The 6,605-nt window shown below is 40.9% G+C and overlaps 1 pseudogene; it reads right to left on the minus strand.

Moving 5' to 3' along the window:
• Positions 1-213: 213 nt before the first annotated feature.
• LOC103201347 overlaps positions 214-6,605 on the minus strand; it is a 56,917-nt pseudogene continuing 50,525 nt past the window's right edge.

Consider the following 6,605-nt stretch of genomic DNA (forward strand, 5'->3'; position numbering starts at 1 on the left):
TCCATGCTTTTATACTTTTCTTCATATGTATGTATTAATAAACATTATGTAGGATTTCTTTCTCTCTTATTGATACAGTATTTTTTTGTCTTCCCTCTGTCAAACCCTGAGACAATCACTTTCCCCAGGCTGCTTGTGGAAGTACAGTGAAAGGAACATATAAGGCAGACAAAACACAAGAAAAAGAACTATGAGAGGATGGAGACAGCTCATTTACATGGTGAAGACGATGAGAAAGGTGACCATCAGGCAAAAGAACCCCATGACCTCTAAGAGAGCAAAGCCCAGAATGGTGTAGGAGAAGAGCTGCTGCTTCAGGGACGGGGTCCTGGCATAACCAGTGATGAGGCTCCCAAACACAGTCCCAATCCCAGCTCCAGAGCCAGCCACTTCAACTGTGGCAGCTCTAGCACCAGTGAACTTGGCTGTTCTGTCAATGTCCCTTGAAATGGTGCTTGTTTGGAAACTGCAACAGGGATAAGTGAGGTCAGGGAATGTGGGGCTATCAAGCTGCTGAAGCTCTCATCTGTCAGTGTTTCAGGATGTTAGAGCACCACTGCAGACAATGGTGAGGAGCACTGGTGGTACAGGGGTTAAGGGATTTGGCTGCTAACCAAGAGGTGAGTTGTTTGAACCCAACAGCCACTCAGTGGAAGAAAAATGAGGCAGTCTGCTTCCATAAAGATTTACAGCCTTGGAAACACAATTCTGTATGGGTCAGGATCAACTCAATGACAGTGAGTTTTGTTTTGGTTGCAGACAATGGTCAGCTCAGCAACTGGGATGTGCTCCTGACCAGGGAAGGGGTGGAGATGAACTTGGCACAGGCATACACTTTCAGGGGATGAGGGTCTGTGGCAGAGGAGCTGCTCCTTGTGCAGAAAAGAGAGGGATGCAGTATTTCTTTAATTTTATGAATTGTAACATAGTGTATAATATTCTGAAATTTTCTTTTTTCCTCAGCATTGTATTGTCAAATGTTAACTTGTATTATCCTGGTTAGTTCATTATTAGAGTATATTATTCTATTGTGTAAATACAGCTTGCATAGGATCTATTCATCTAACAGTGAACATTAAATTAATTATGTTTTGATGAGAAATAGTGCTTTGATGACCCTCCTCATACACACTTCTGTGCATATATGTGAAAATTTTTCTAATACAGCAATTCTAATCCACTTCTCTATAACACAGCAATTATAATCCAATATCTAGATGTGGAGTAGCATTGCTGGGTTATAGAGCATTTTCAGCTTTATCAGATATTTTCTTTTTCCCTTCCAAACTGGAATTCTTTGTTGTCCCACCTTCACCAATACTTGTTATTGTTAGACTTTTAAGATTTTTACAAATCTGATTGAGGTGCAAGGTTATTTATGTTTATTATGTATTTCTTTGATTAATAGTAAGGTTGAACATTTTTCATGTGTTTCTTAGCCATTAAAAGTTCTTGTTTTGTGTGACCCCCAGCGACTCCTCGGAAGGAAGACTGGGCAATCTACTTAGAGATACTGCCTCAGAAACCCAAGGAAGGGTCACTATGAGTCGGGACTGACTTGACAGCAGCGAGTTTTGTGTGAAATGCCTATTCATGCTCTTTGCCCTATTTTTACTGGGTTACTTGTCTTTTTCTTATTGACTTACAGGAATTCCTTGTACTCTTTATGTTATCCCTTGTATTTTGGATTGTCTAATATGCAGTTAGTGGCTCTGGTGGCATAGTGCTTAAGGCATTTGACTGCTAACTAGAAGCCTGGTGGTTCAAACCCACCAGCCACTCCTTGGAAGGAAGATGGGCAATCTACTTACGTAGAGAGACTGCCTTGGAAACCCAAGGAGGGGTCACATGAGTCAGATCTAGGGTTTATCTTTTAACTTTGTTCATTGAATCTTGGTATTACAGACATTTTACCTTTTTACATAATCAGAATTGCTAATCTTTTTATTTGTAACAGGGCTTACCCACAACCTGACACCAAATGAGGGCAAAACCAAGCAAACCCCAGTCATTCCAACATCCCCGAGGCCATTGACAAATCAGTCATTCAGCACAAGTGTTCTTATAATTGGGGCACAGAGTGAATAATAAGCAGTGATCAGTCCCAATCTGGTGTCAGAACTCTCTTGCCTTCTGGAAGGAGCTTCGAGTGAGGTGTCTGGAGACTACTGCTGGCTCTGCTCCTAGCTAGCTGTGTGACATTGGCAGAATGAGTACTGGGCGTGACACCAGAAGACCTGGCTTCCAGTACCACTCATTACATTTGAGACTTGGTTTCCTGATATGGAAAAAAGAATGATCCTGCCTCACAGGGTTGTTGAGTTCAAACTGGACAAGGATGAAGGTGTTTTGTAAACTGTAAGATGACAGATAAAAGCAACATATTATCATTACTAATGTCTGTGGGCCTTAGTTTGCTTATTTCTAGAATAAGGGGGCTAGAAATGGGTAGTGAAGATTCCTTCCAACTCTAAAATATACTGGAAGTAAAAACAGCAGTACTAGAGTTCCCTGCTCCAAATCAGATGGGGTAGCAGGTGGCTTCTGGCAGTTATAGGGCCCTGGGTAAGGTCATCTTCTGGAACAAGAAATGTTTACGAGATATAATCATAAGCCGCCCCCTTTCCTTCCTTCTTTTCTCCATCCTTCATTTGCCCCTCTTTCCCTTTCAGTCTTTTTCCTCCCTCCCTGCTTTCCTTCCTTCTATTCCCCCCTCCCTTCCTTTTTTCTCTTCCTTCCATTATCCAAACTTGTTTTACTTCCTTAAACACTTTTTCCCACACTTTTTAGCTAACTGCTATTTATTCTTCAAATTATCTTTGTTTTTCTGAGGGACCTCTTCTGGGAGCTTTTCTTGATCCCTCACATTTTGAGTGTGGAGCCTTTCCCAAGTGCTCCCATGATGGTCATAGACCCCCTTCACTATTGCACTTACCACACATATTTTAATTGTCTACAATATTTAATACCAGCCACTCCTCAGAAGGAAGACTGGGCAATCTACTTCCACAGAGATACTGCCTCAGAAACCCAAGGAGGGGTTGCTATGAGTTGGGAGCTTAGGAGCAGGGGGATCATGTCTGATTCACTGCTATAACCCTAGAGCCCACCCCAGTGGGCTGGAACAGAGCAGGGATTCAAATATTATTTAACTAATGAATAAATATATAAGAACTATACTGTTGTTGTTGTTGTTGTTATTTTGCCATCGAGTCGGCCACGACTCATAGCGACCCCTCCTTGGGTTTCCGAGGCAGTATCACTATGGAAGTAGGATTGCCTAACCTTCCTTCTGAGGAGTGGCTGGTGGATTTGAACCGCCAGCCTTCTGGCCTTCTGGTTAGCAGTCAAGTGCCTTAGGCACTATGCTACCAGAGCTCCTAAGAACTATACTAGGCTGCATAAATTCAGAGATAAATAAGACACAGCCTCAGCCATCAGGGAATTAAAAGTCTTGTAGGGAGGACAGGCAACCAAGTAACTACAATGCTATGTCCTATGAACAAGCAATAGAAATCTGTTCAAGGTGCAAAAATACATAGAGGAAGGAGTATGAGTGGGTTAAAGAAAGCTCTTTAAGAAACAGGTTAAACTGGATCTTGAAGGGTAAGTCAGGATGTGTCAATATGAGAAAAGTAAGGGCATGTTAGATAAGAAACAGCATATTTATCCAATCACGTGTTCAACAAATATTTATTGAGTCTCTACTATGTCCCAAGCATTGTTGTGGGTACTGAGGATATAACAGTGAACAAGGAAATCCCTACCTCATAGAGCTTACATTCTACTGGTGGGAAGTATAAGCGTGGCTGGGAGGTAGGGAGTATGTAGATGAATGAAAGCTAGAAAGTGAGCAGGGGACAGATCACAAGGGCATTGAATGACATGCTTGGGGATTTGGACTTTACCCTAGTAGACAGCAGAGAGCTACTGAGGGCTTTTATGTAGAGAATGACACAATATTTGCCCCTTAGAACAACCACTCTGATATCTTTGTGGAGAATGGAGTAGAGATACCTGAGTTTTGGGGTTTGTTCAACTGGTAAAGGACTACTGCAAGCAAATGCTTCTTTCCTCTGGATCAGAAAAAGTATCAGTAAAATAGAATGTGAATGCCTCAAGCTATAAGGCAAAACAAAGGCTAAAAAGAAGATCCAGAGTCAAAGAATCTTCTCCTGGGATGAATTAACAGGCGTGATTATTATGATCCTGTAAAACAGTACAATTTTTAAAAAGGTTTCATGTCTATTATATCATTTCATACCCATAGCTACCCTATGAGGAGGGAACATCTATTTCATAGGCTATCAGCCCTGTGTAGGCAAGGACTGAGTCATGTTGATCATTGTCTCCCTGGATCTAGAACAAAGTGGGTATCATGTAACCACATAAATCACACAGATTGTCGGAATGAATGAATTCAGCTTGTCTGTGTGTACATATGTCATTTAATATTTTCCATTCTTTCTCCATTGCCATACTCAGCATGAAAAGAGGCCACATTTTTAAGATCTTACCATCAGTACCATTCACAATGACATATAATATGCTAGAGACTCTTAAACTTTTGCATCTAAATTCATAATGCCTATGAGGTCCCAAGCACAAAGGGAGTCCAACCCCCCTTACCCCCATCACAGGCCCTCCCTTCTGTACTAACCCATATCAGTCTGTGTCTTTTGTTAGGACATGAGTATTTATTGCATATGAAGTCCTATGCAGTAGTTGGCATGCCATCCTTTGATCCAAGAGAACATTGTCCTACTGTTTCTATGCTGAGAAGGATAGGAAGGTTTGTATTTCACAGTGTTTTGATCAAAGGTACACAGCTGTCACATGAGAATGCCTTGAAAATGTAATCTGTTACCCCAAGGCAACAACAGGGCCTCACCATCTGTCTCAGGCCACAAGGACTTTCTTTGGCTGAACATTTCCTGCATAGGTCAAATATTAACACTGACATTTGCCAAGGGAAATAACAAAGGTAAGAAAAAACAAAAATGGAATAAAGGCTGGAAGGAGTCTCATAAATCAACACATACCAATATGCAGAGCTTTTATGGAGAAGATCAGCAGAGAGAAGCACAGGATCACATGGAGGTGAAGAAGTAATCGCTAACGGGGCTGTTTCAAGGCAGAATTGGAATTTCCATTTCCAACAAGTTTCTGATCAATTCATAGGGAGTACTAGAAAGGGAATGAACTTCTTCATCAGCTGATTTAGGAGAGTAAAAAACAATACTCTTCTCCAGCTGACTAGCTGCTGGGCTGACATCTCTACAATTTTAAAGGAAGAGAGAGATTGCGTATGGATATATTTTACCGTTTCAACTATTTCTTTACATTTTTTATTTTACTTTTATTTGTTTTAATTTTTTAAAAATTACATATAACATACTTTGAAGAGACAAATACTTCTACAAGAAACAATAGCTGTCTCCTGCTCCCTCCTGTTCTCCTCTTCCCAGAGGCAATCACCTTCACATTTTCACTGATTCTTCTCATGGTTACTTATATACAGTATTTCAAAATAATATGCTTGTATTATTCCTTCTTGTGTTCTTGAGTTTTTAGTTTTAGGCATTATATTTACTTCTCATTATGGTAGAAAGAATTTACTTCTCTTCACTACACATCTCTCAACCTCTGAATAGCATTTTATTCAATTCAACTGTCAGTGTTTGCACTGTGACTATAGAAATATTATTCATAGCTGAACCACATAATTAGTTATGACTACTTTGCCTTTCCTGCACAATTATTTTTTCTTCCTGAAGGTAAAAATTGGCAGTTTTTTTTCTGTTGTTGTTTGTTTGTTTGTTTTCCTATGTACCTATCATTTATTTAGACCCAAACTATGCTGATTCTCTAAAACTCCTCTCAAGATGTTCAGATGCATGAGGTTTTCTAGTAGTTGGCATCTTCCTAAAAGAAGTTCATAGCCTATGGCCTGCCCTGATCTGGATAAGTTGTCCTCAATGCTAAACACACTGATGTCATCTTGAGATGCTTATTCATTATCATCTTGATATTCCCTTAACCTCTCCTCTATGTTGGATCTCCTGTTTTTATTATTATTATTATTATTTATTGTGATTTGGGTGAAAATTTACAGAGCAAATTCACTTTCCATTCAGCAGTTCACACACACTTTGTCTCATGACATTGACCACAATTCACCACAATGCAACAGCTCCTCTCTCACTTCCTCCTGACAGTCACCTCTTCCCTGTGTCCATCCCTCCATTCACCCCTGCCCCCTGAGCTGTCTCCCAGTGCATAAACAGCCCTTCTTTCTCCCATGGTTGTTCTCTCCAATACCTACCTCAGGTAAATGTTCAGCTCCCATGCCTGTCTTTTGTTTGGCTGGAAGCCAAAGGTGTGGGTTCAATTCCTGACCTGAAGGACAGCTAGGGGCCATAGTCTCCGTGGTTCCACAGGCTCTATCAGACCAGCAAACCTCCCCCCCCCTTTTTTTTCCCAAATGCTTTTGAGTTTTGTTCCACATTTTTCTCCCTCTCTATTCAGGGTCTCCTTCATAGATCCCCCTCTGAGTGGTTGACAGTGGTAGCCGGGCACCATCTAGTTCTTCTGGTCTCATAGTC

Source organism: Orycteropus afer, unplaced genomic scaffold (assembly GCF_000298275.1).
Source record: "Orycteropus afer afer isolate SDZICR_OR568_19922 unplaced genomic scaffold, OryAfe1.0 scaffold00147, whole genome shotgun sequence".
Taxonomy (NCBI): domain Eukaryota; kingdom Metazoa; phylum Chordata; class Mammalia; order Tubulidentata; family Orycteropodidae; genus Orycteropus; species Orycteropus afer.